Source organism: Ictidomys tridecemlineatus, chromosome 5, assembly GCF_052094955.1.
Source record: "Ictidomys tridecemlineatus isolate mIctTri1 chromosome 5, mIctTri1.hap1, whole genome shotgun sequence".
NCBI lineage: Eukaryota > Metazoa > Chordata > Mammalia > Rodentia > Sciuridae > Ictidomys > Ictidomys tridecemlineatus.
Genome location: NC_135481.1, coordinates 11,986,011 through 11,998,017, shown reverse-complemented (window position 1 = coordinate 11,998,017; position 12,007 = coordinate 11,986,011). Strand labels below are relative to the sequence as shown.

Genomic DNA, 12,007 nt, shown 5'->3' with positions numbered 1-12,007 from the left:
CTCTCCCTCTCTAAAAAAAATGAATAAATAAAAGAATGAAAAAGATGTTTTTGTACAGAATATACTGAATAAAATTTTTAAAAATTTAAATAGGTACAAAACAGTATATATCATATTTTAATTCTGGTGTATAAATGGAGACTATGCTACATCTTATTTTTGAAGGAAAAAATATTGGAATGATTAATTAAAAACTTTCAAAATTGGTTATTTGTAGGGGGACAGAAAGCAGAGAAGAGATGGATTTAAGAAAATAAGAGTCCTAAGTTTACTTTTTCATTTGGTTTCTCCTTTTGAACTAAGTAAATACTTTACATACTCTAAAAAATTAAAAACCAAGGGAAGCAAATTATAAAATGAAAAATAAGTAGAGTTAGCTGCTTATCAAATTGGCAAAAAATCACACAAAGAAAAATTTTCAAGTTACTTCTCAACATAATACTCATAACAATAAGTATATAGGGTATAATCTAAAGCCAAAAGAAATGCAGATCTGAGTATGGTGGTGCACACTTGTAATGCCAAAAACTCAGGAGGCTGAGACAGGACGATCACAAATTTAAGACCTGCCTCAGCAACTTAGTGAGGCCCTAAGCAACTTAGTGAGACCCTGTCTCAAAATAAAAAATAAAAAGGGCTGGAGATGTAGCTCAGTGGTAAAATACCACTGGATTCAATCCCCAGTACCAAAAAAAGAAAGAAAGAAAAAAAGAAATGCAAAGAAAGTTTGAACTTCACAGAGTAGTTTTATTTTGAAACTATTTTCCACATACTTAGAAAAAAATCAAATGTATTAATGTTAATAAAAAACAAGATTTCAATATAAAAGAAATTTAAACTAATGTAACAAAAAAGAAACCTGCAATGTTAAATTTTAATTAGATCAATATGACAATATACTTCTCCCTCACTCACACACACACACACACACACACACACACACACACACACACCCCTTCTTAAAGGGGCCTAGAAGCAAAGATAGCACAATAAGAAGAAGCATACTTGATATCCAGATACTGGATTCTAAATTTAATCCTCCACAATAAGGAAACAAAGCTCCTTCAAGAAACTGTTGATTTTAAAGCAAAAAAAGTCCACAGTGAACCAAAATATCTTGAATCCAAAAGTAAGGATTGACTCAAAAACTAACTGATTTGGGCAAAAAAGAACTCAGAAGCCTGCTTGAAAGGGTCCCACTATCCTTATGTGAGACGATTCAAGCATCAAAAAGAATACTATCTTGCCAAGCACAGTGGCTGGCATGCCTGTAATCACAGCTCTTTGGAAGGGAAAAGGAACTCAAATTGTAGACCACGTGGACTTAGCAAGACCTTGTCTCAACACTTTTTGGAAACACTGGGGATGTAGCTAAGTGGTAAGGCACATGCTGAGCATATGTGAGGCCCTGGGTTGTTTGTTGTTGTTGTTGTTTTTAAAGGCAATGTCTATAAAAATAATTGAGTAACATAACAAATAAAAGATAGACTGGGGTTGTGGCTCAGAGATAGAACGCTTGCCTAGCATGTATGCACTGGGTTCGATCCTCAGCACCACATAAAAATAAAGGTATTATATTTTTAAAAAAAGGAAGAAAATTTTTAAAAAATGAAAACTACAATTTTAAAAAAACCATGAGACTATTCAAAAACTCATTTCCCACCACTGTAGATGACAAATACACATCCTGAAAATTAAGGAAGGAATTAAGCATTTACTCTTCCCTTCTAGCAGTAATTATAATTCACTTCTAATAGATCAAGGTTATGAAGCTCTTGCTAATTGAAACATGATAGCTAGTAAATGTACAAGAATTACAGAATTAGAAAAATCCTCCATTTTGAGACCTTCAATTATATGTCTAAGAATCAACAAAGGATGCTAAAATCATAAAACTATCACTCCCACAAGTTATATGCTTGATTGTAGAAGTATAAAACAACATACTTTTAAAATGGAAACGTAGCAAATACCACCTAAAACCTCATTAAACTTGGATCACTAACAATGGGACACTTGGTATGTTCCTCCATAATATGCAACATAATATATAACATCACCTATGAAGTATTCTTGCCAAAATTTTTTAGCATGAATATAATCAAGCCTTAACATACTGCCAGTTTACAAGCAATACAGAGACCAGAAGAACAAGTTAAACAATAGCACAAAGAAACAATCAGATAACTCTAGAAAACAGGCCATTCTACAAGGTAACTGATCTGCTCTCTTCAAAGAAATTTCAGGGTGATGGAAAAGGGACTGTGAGAAGGAGCTGTTCTTGATTAAAAGACAAATTAAATGCAAAAAATAATTGAATTCTAATTTAAACAATCATTTTAAAGGGCAACTAGGAAAATTCAAATATAGACTGAATATTAAGTGTTACTGGGGGTACTATTGTTTCTTAAGTGGTAATGTTAAGAAAAAAATCTAAGGGGCTAGGATTGTTGCTCAGTGGTAGAGTGCTTGTTTCGCATGTGGAGGGCACCGAGTTCGACTCACAGACAACATAAAAATAAAATAAAGGTATTATGTCCATCTACAACTAAAAAAATTTTAAAAAGAAAAAATCTAGTTCTTAAATATATGCTAAAGAATTCTGAAGTAAACTTGTCATATTTACAACGTATTTTCAAAAGTTTCAGCAAAAATACACATACACATAGGAAACAATAAAGCAAACATGGATGGCAGAGTGTTACTTTTCATCTTTTTGATGGGGATTGAACCCAGGGCTTCATATATACTAGGCAAACACTCTATGACTGAACTACACCTTCAGTCCCTAACTTGTAAATCCAAATTGCAGGCATATTAACATTCTTTTGCTGTCTTCTTTCAACTTTCTACATTTTTTTAAGTTTTTTATTATTAAAAAAAGTAAAGCAGAGGACAGGAAAAGAACCAAATATTATTTACAAATAAATGTCTACAGTCACCTGAAGAACTTTCTCTTACATTTAAAAAAAAAAATCCAGAGATTACTCAACCCACTATCATTTGATCGGTAAAGTAAACAGATTTCAAACAAATACTTAACACACTACAAACAGAAATAGTACCAAAATCTGTCAATGATTTAAGGAATGTTTGTCATTGGCAAACAAAATACATCTTATTATATCTCATGCTGAATCAAATATATTTAACATTCATTAATCTTACTAAGATCAAAAGTGTGTTTGAACTATTTTGTATTGAACAATGATTATACTTGAAAGACAGCTAGTAAACTAGCCTAATATTTACTTCTATTAATAACAAACTTTGACTAGCCAATTATTCTAAAAGCCACACAACAAAATTCTTAAAATTCTTGATCTCATTTTTAAACATAATAAAAATCAAGACATATTCAAGGAGGAAAAGGAATATTTGTGAGTATCTACTACATAGTCGGTGTTTTACGTAAGACGTTTAACTCCAACCAGGTACAAAGGTGCACACCTATAGTCCCAACTACTCTGGAGACTAAGGAAGTTACTTGAGCCCAGGAAAGTTCAAGACCACAATCAATACAGCAAGACCCTGTCACAAAAAAATAGGGGCGGGGGTGGGGGGGGGATGTTTAACAATTATCTTTTAGATAAGAACTATCAACATTCTGAAGTTCACAAATATTAAGTGACTTTCCTTTAAATGACAATTCAAAAGTGATGAGGCTGGAACTTCAAGCAAAACCTGTTGGAAATCTAGGTTTAAAAGTCCATATTCTTTCCACTTAACTGGGCATAACGGATTTAAGATTAACAGACAGAAAAGCCTAACTAAGAAAAAAAGCATATTTAAAAGAATAGCTTCATATTCAAAGAACCATATAATCTTAAAAATCAAAGCTGAGGAAAAAGTACACTCTAAAATTACTGTTAGTTGTAAAAAAAAAAAAAAAGAACCAATTTTTAGAAATCTGTTATCTATGACACAAGGACAGCTAGTACTTTCCTTACTGTACTTGTAAAATTATACTCCGGTTGCCCGCTGGATGACCCCATTGCCAAAATATGCTAGCAACATAATTCACAGTAAAACCCAGAGGCCAAACACCATTTGGAAAGTGCTTTTTACATGTTTACTATACCAATCCTAAGCATGCTAACTACTCAAAATTAATAGGCCACTTTCAGCAAAAATACTTTGATCTATCATATTCTTTTTTACTATTCTAAAATATTTAACTTATAAACAAGAAAACTCTCCTAAATACAAACATCCCACAATTATTTACTAGTATGTGATTTTGTCTATTACATAAAAATATGCCAAAATTTCTATAATGTAAAAATTATACATGTTCTTTCCATGGGGTCAAAATTCTAATACCTAGCCTTCTTGTATATTTAAAGATATATTTATAAAATATGCAGAGACACCTACAAGTTAGGAGTTTTGCCATTTACAAATAATAATACTGACAAAGACATAGAGAACATTTACACGCTATTGGTAGGATTGTGATTCAGTACAACCACTATGTTAATCCTTATAGAGGTTCCCAAAAAAACTAGGAATGAAACCACTATATGACTCAGTTATATCACTCCTTGATATTTATCCAAAAGATAATAAGATAGTAAGCATACTATAGCAATGCACACATTCCTATGTTTACAGCAGTACAACTCACGATTGCCAAGACAGGGAACCAACTTAGGTGCCCATCAACAGATAAACGGATAAAGAAAATGCAATACAGTGACCACATACAGTGGCTCATGCCTATAATCCTGGCAACTTGGAAGAATGAGGCAGAAGGATCATAATAAATTCAAGGCCAGCTTGCATAATTACTTTAAAATTTTTTTAAGGGTTGGAAATGTAGCTCAATGGTAAATCACCCCTGGATTCATTTCCTGGTACTGAAAAACAAATTGTGGTAAATATACATAACAGAGTTTTATTCAGCCATAAAGAAATTATATCATCCATAGGAAAATGAATGAAACTTGAAAGCATTATGTCAAGATATAAGCCAGGCTCAGAAAGTCAAAGGTCTTGTTTTTTCTCACACACGGAACAAAGAGGAGGAAAAAAGGGAAGTTATCTCATGAAATTAAAAAGAAAACCAGTAGTCTGGAAAGGGAGGAGGGAAGGAAAAGGGGTGATACCAGGGAATGACATTGACCAAATTATGTTATGTGCATGTAGGAATACGTCACAATGTATACTGCCATTATAATGTGCCAATTAAAAAATCAATTTAAAAGAGTTATACCTTATAAAATTAAATCTATGGGGCTGGAGTTGTGGCTCAGAGGTAGAGCGCTTGCCTACAATTCATGAGGCACTGAGTTTGATTCTCAGCACCACATAAAAATAAAATAAAGATATTATTATAACTAAAAATAAATATTAAAAAATAAATTAATTAAATTAAATTAAATCTATGAACTGGATTAATGACTAGAAGAGGTAGTTTACAGAGTTTTAATAATATTTTGTATCTTGATGTAGATGTTTGTTATACTGAATTTTCATCATCTATGTTCTTCTTGTATACAGCCAGTCCCTGATTTACAATGATTCGACTTAAGATTTTTCAACTTTATTATGGTGTAAAAGAAATATGTATTCAGTAGATACAGTACTTCAAACTTTGAATCTGATCTTTTCCCAAACTAGTGAAATGCAGTACAGTACTCTTGCAATCCTACCTTGTGACAAGTCGCAACTCCCAGTCAGCCACACAGGATCACAAGGGTAAACAACTAATACTCTATAGGATACTTGTTGCTAAGCCATGATGTTCAGAAAATTAGGTGTTGTTAAATGTGTTTTCTACTTACAATGGGCTTATCAGGACATAACCCCATGGTAGGTTGAGAAGCATCTACAATTTATAAAAGGCTTATTTTTTTAAATATTTATTTTTTAGTTATAGGTGGACACTAGCTTTATTTTTTATGTGGTGCTAAGGATTGAACCCGGTTCCTCATGCATGGTAGGTAAGCACTCTATCTCTGAGCCACAACCCCAGCCCCAAAAGGCTTATACTTTTTAAAATCCCTAATCTAAAAACCTAACTTACTATAAAGTACCAACACTATCTCTTTTACCAAAGAACTTAAAGACTAGTGGAGAAAACAGACAAATAATTGGGCAATATCACCAGAGAGCTATAATAGAAATAAATACACAGGAATGGCACCTATCTTAATCTGGAAAGGGCACTTTAAGAAGATACACCTGAGCCAGGCGCAGTGGCACACACCCAAAATCCCAGATACCTGGGAGATTGAGGCAGAAGGATCACAAGTTCAAAGCCAACCTCAACAACTCAGTGAGGCCCTGAGCAACTTAGTGAGACTCTGACTCAAAATAAAGTGGGGGTTGGGGCAGGGGCTGAGGATGTGGCTCAGAGGGTAAGCACTTTTGGTACCAAAAAACAGAACATACACTTGAACTGAGTCCTAAAGATCAGACAAGCATTAGCCAAGCAAAGAAAAAGTTAAGAATCGCTGAATGTAAAGACAAGAGAAAGCACTTGCAGGACAGGAAATCTAAATTCAGTGAAAGCGCATCATAGAATTTGAGGCAAAAGGAAAGAAAATCTAGAGAAGAGTCAGATCATAAATGATCTATGCCAGGTTCTGTGGTACATGCCTGTTATCCCAGTGACTTGGGAGGCTGAGGCAAGATATCACAAGTTCAAAGCCAGCCTCAGCAATTTAATGAGGCCCTGAGCAACTTAGCAAGACCCTATCTCAAAATAAAACATAAAAAGAGCAGGGGATGTGGATCAGTGTTTAAGCACCTCCTGGGTTTAATCCCTGGTACAAAAAATAAAAACCAAAAAAATAAATGACCTTATATACATGCCATGCTTCTTTAAACTGTATCCTAAAAGCAATAAGAAAGCATTGAAGATCTTTCAACTGGAAAGGTTGATTAAATTTATACATGTCAATTACAGTGCCTGACTGCTTACAGCCCTATACTTTTCACCATTATGATCTGCCCCACATCCATATGTACAGATGAACACACAGCCAACACTGTGTGTCCAGGAGTGGTCTCATTATCCATGTCCTGCTGGCAACCAATGAGAAAAAGAGCTAAGCCAGAGAAATGGATTCTTGGGAATTTAAACCAGAAAATCCTAAGAAAACTAAGAAGTTAGCTCAGGAGCTGAAGTTAAAAAGTTAGCAGCAAGGAAGGGAAAAAAAAAGGGGGGGGGGGACAGCAGCCAGAAAGCAAGATGTTGGCACAGGAGCAACAAAGAAGTTTTAAGGAATAGAAACTAGGAATAAATGGAAGCAATAAAATAGAGGAGGAGGAAATTGGAGGAGAGAGAAAGATTAAGCCAAAAAGAAAGAGTAGCTAGACAACAAAAGAGCACATGTAGGGCTGCCTCTATGGCTCAGTGATACAGCACTTGCCTAGCATGCATAAGGCCCTGGGTTCAACCCCCAGCACCACAAAAAAAATAAATAAATAAAGTGAAATCTGTCTTCTCCTGCTTACAACTTTATTAGGTTTCCATTCTTCTTGAAACAAATTTATTTGGCTTTTCCTAGGTTCCCTTGGGCATGTATGTTTCCTTCAAAAAAGCATTCCATTACTTAAGATAACTTCTCTCTTCCTTGCAACTGAAAGGGCCTAATAAAAGAGTATTAGAACACTTACTTTAGCCATAGTGCAAAGAATGAAAAGAGAGTATGACAAAAGGAGGCGGAGAACAGAAGTCAACAAGAATACTTAGAAAGGGGCTGAGGATGATGTGGCTCAAGCGGTAATGCGCTCACCTGGCATGCACAGAGCGCTGGGTTTGATCCTCAGCACCACATAAAATGAAATAAAGATGTTGTATCCACTGAAAACTGAAAAATAAATATTTAGGGGAAAAAAGAACACTTAAAAAGCATTACAGAAGCACAACAGGCATTTTGAGTTAAAATAGAGACAACAAAAGAGTAATAAAGAATAATAACCAATGATCAGAAATATGAGAACAAATGTTCAAGACTTGTAACAAAGTTAATGTTAGTGTTGAGGTTCAGAATTTAGTGGAAGATGATTCACAAAGTTCTTAAAGGCTTCATGAAGGTATTAATAAAGGTAGCAAATGAGGAGGAAGAAAAAAAAATTGTTGCACTTTCATCTGCGTACTTGCCCACCCACACATGCGCAACTGTTTTGGAGAAAGAGGCAGAAGAGAGTTTTCTTTTGCACTTTTTTGAAAGTGCCTGTGAAATGTGAAACCAGGTGAAGATATTCAGTATTCAGTAGGCAGTCATTTACAGAGGTACAGAGCAGAGAAGCAAGAGCTCTAAACAGCAACCCTGGACTTAGGAATCAATACATTAAGTCAAGGTTGTGTTTTAAAGATGTTGGAAAAGTCTTCAATGTTTATTTCAAACTAAGTTAATACACCTAAAACATCATTCAAATTAAAAACCTTAACATTCTTGGCAAACTATATTTTCAAAGTTCCTGCACTTCTTTGCAAATATTAAAAGTTAAACAACTACATAGTATACTCCAAATGATTAGGAAAAAAGATGTTTATATTACTAATTTCTCCTAAAGTTGTACTTTTTAAAAAACCTAAGTTGAACCAGGCACAGTGGAATACACTGGTTGTCACAGTTCCACAGGTGATTGAGGCAGGAGGATGACTTAAGCCCAGGAGTTCAAGACTAGCCTGGAAACGTAGCAAAAACCCTTCCCCATTTAAAAAAAAAAAAAAAAAAAAAAAAAAACCTAAGTTTTCTCTACTTTCCTCAGTAAGTACACACCACTAAATTAAGAGGAAAATATGTTAAAACATCATATATAGTGAATTTCACTACTGATGCTTAACTTACAATAAGGCTTTTTAAAAATTTTAAACATATATATTAAAATATTGCACTTTAAATGTTAGTTTTCTGTCCTAAACCTTTTCTCCTTTCATCTATAAGCTTTTGTCTCCAAAATTTATCACTACCAACTCAGCACTTGTTAACTGCAAGTTTTAGCCACAAATCCACCTGTCCACTGACCATCTATACCTGAAGGACCCACATCCAACCAAACTTTACATCCCACAATGTGAACCCCTCTGTCCCTCTTTAATAAAAATCTCATTCCTTTATGTGGCTCCCTACCTCAACTGAAAGGCACAGGGAGAAATCTTTACACACTCTCCCCAACCTGGAATCCAAGTAAATCACCAAGTTCAGTCCCAAGTTCAGACCCATTATCATTTGTCTGGATTACCCTCCTGATATTAAAGCTTAAGCCTACTCTACTCTTCAGTCCACCCTAATCACTGCAGTCAGTGACTTTTTTAAAAAATATTTTTTTAGCTGTTGATGGACTTTTACTTTATTCATTTATTTATATGCGGTGCTGAGACTTGAACCCAGTGACTCACACATGTGAAGCAAGCACTCTACACTGAGCTACAACCACAGCCCATGAAGTCAGTGACTTTAAAAAAAAAAAAATGCATATCTGATAATTTCAGTCACCAATTGTAAATCCTTGATTTTTAAATTAAATATCAAAAAGTAGTCACACTATTGTAGCTCAGAGATTCAATCAGAAACTTACTTATATCCTTTTATGTAGGTTCAACACAAAAGAAACAGGAATTTTTTTCACTTCATGTATTAAAACATACATATAACTGACATATTTTAAAATGTGCAGTATTTTCTATAAAAGCAAAAGACCTCAAGTTCATCAAAATGGAATGCTATCCAGCCAGTAAATGATATCCATACGTCTATCAAATTATCTCTAGGATCCAGTAATTAAGTGGAAAAAAACAAGCTATATACAAAGTGTATAGTATGCAACCACTAATGTGTGTTGTGTCTTAATATACCATATGAACTTGTAAATGCTGGAAATATCACAAGAAGGATACATGAGAAGCCGGGAAGAGGTTGTTCTAAGGAAAAAAATGGGTGGCTAGAGAACTAAGGAGGAAGAGAACCATTCTACTACACTACGCTCCAGAACCTTTTGACATTTATACTAGGTCTACTTATTACCCATAATTTCAATATGATTTTCTCCCTCTGTCCACATACACATAAAAAGTTTTAAAGTAGTGACTACAGTTTTTTATCCTTTATCCCTTTAAAAGTTAAAATTATGGACTGATCATTTGATGCAACACTATTTCCTTCTTGACAGCTCAGGAGTACAATCTTCAATATTTTACTATTATTGATAAAGCTTTTAGTAATGACACAATAAATATTACATTTTTTAATTTAAAATTTTTTTAGTTGTTGATAGGTCTTTATTTATTTATATGTGGTGCTGAGAATCCAACCCAGTGCCTCACACATACTAGAAGCGCTCTACCACTGAGCTATATCCCCAGTCTCATTGCATGACTTTTGTACTTGCTCCTTAGAGAAGACAGCAATGCTAGGTAGAAGAAAATTATTATTAGTATGATACTAAAGTTTTCAGGGATTAAGGACGGATAGAAATATTTTCCCAACCAATTCAAAAACAGAAAAATTTTTTTAAAAGTCCCCTAATATCTTTCAAAACTAGTATAAAATATCTGTAGAAATCTACAAGGAGGTAATGTAGATGATACATGGAAAAAATACATTCATTGGTGTAATAAGACTTAATCCTTATAGAAGCCCATAAAGTCTCAGATCTATACTAATTCTTTAGTTCTACGAAATAATATGAGGAGCAGGGTGTACGACCTTATAATGGCACACACAGCATGTCCTGTGCTTCGATAGATAATTTTTCCTTTCCCTCCACTTTCAGTGGCGAGAACAAACCCTCCAAACATGGGTTTCACTTCGGTCCCCTTAGTCTCACTGGGGGAATATTCTAGACTAAATCAGGATTTGGAGGCAAAGCATTTTCAATCAAAAAAAAAGGATCGCAAACAGAAAGATAAGGTTTGGGAGACACTATAACAGCGGATAAAGGAGACCCAAAGCTGTGATGGTGTCTAGAGGGGCTGACCCTAATCTAGTGGAGGTGAGAGCATCCCAACACAAGCTGTCCAAAAGCCCCGATGGGTAGGGGACGTGCTAGGTGGCTAGACAGTACGCCAACTGGGCGGAGGGGATGGGAGAGTCCTATTAAAAAGTGAAGGCGGGGGCAGCGACCTATCTGGGAAACCTGTGAGCTGGGGGTCGCAATTGGTTAGGAAGTGGCCGTGTCTCGGGCACTACGATCGGGTCCCGCATAATGAAGTCTGGAGACTCAATATTGAGTCCTGGAAGTCTGAGGGGGTTCTGACCGGGTAGGCGCGGACGGGGAATGGTGACAGAATTGCAGCTGAGGCTGGAAAACCAACCGAGGTCTACCCTATGGAAGATACGAGGGGTTGGGTCTCTGGAGAATCCCGGCCCAGATCAGGAGTCAATAAGGCTCCGAGGCAGACCCGTTCGTGGGGCGTCTCCGCTGGGGCGGGGCGGCCCAGCGGGAGCCAAAGAGCGAGACTGGGACGTGGGCCGGGCTCGGCGGCAGGGCCGCTGGGGCGGGTCTTACCTCGGGCTGCGCCGCGGTGGCCACCACAACTCCCTCCTCCTGGGCGGAAGCTGCCTCCCACCCTCTGCCCCAGGGTCTGGCCAAAGAAGGCAGCAGGAGCCAAGGCTACCGAGGGTCGGACCGTTGCGTGAGGGTGGGCCCACTGCCTCAAGGTCCGGGCGAGCGGCCGCCGCGCATCCCCCGCCCTGTCAGAGAGACTCCGCCCGGCCGGGGCAGGCACATCCCCCGCCGCACCCCGCCCAGAGAGCACGCGTTGGCCCGCCGCCTCAGTCGGGGTCGCTGCCTCTGCTGGTGCGGAGAGTGCTTCCACCGCCGCCTCTCACAATCCGGGCAAGACTCTCCTAAGGCCACCACCAACCGCCGCCGCGTCCCTAGTCCGTTTCGGCCCGCGCGCCCCCGACCCCGCGCACGCGGCCCCGCCCCGCGCGACTCCTCGGCTGCAGGAGAACAGGCGCGCGCGCACTTAACTCCCACGCCCCCTACTGCCAGCCTGGGCCGGCTCCGCCGGGCCCCGCCCCCGCACGTGACGACGCCAGAACGC

General features: G+C 37.3%; 1 protein-coding gene across 10 annotated transcripts in view; it reads right to left on the bottom strand.

Moving 5' to 3' along the window:
* Myo9a (myosin IXA) overlaps positions 1-12,007 on the bottom strand; it is a 293,301-nt gene that overhangs the window by 248,938 nt on the left and 32,356 nt on the right. For 7 of the 10 annotated variants that reach the window (XM_021727978.3, XM_021727988.3, XM_021727985.3 and 4 more), the window contains exon 1: positions 11,467-11,930. The exons of 1 other annotated variant lie outside the window; for it this stretch is intronic. The gene's annotated coding sequence lies outside the window, so the exon portion shown is untranslated. Of the gene's footprint in view, positions 1-11,466; positions 11,932-12,007 lie in introns of those variants that run through there. 2 more of the 10 variants (XM_040275557.2, XM_078049353.1) reach the window with 1 other exon arrangement.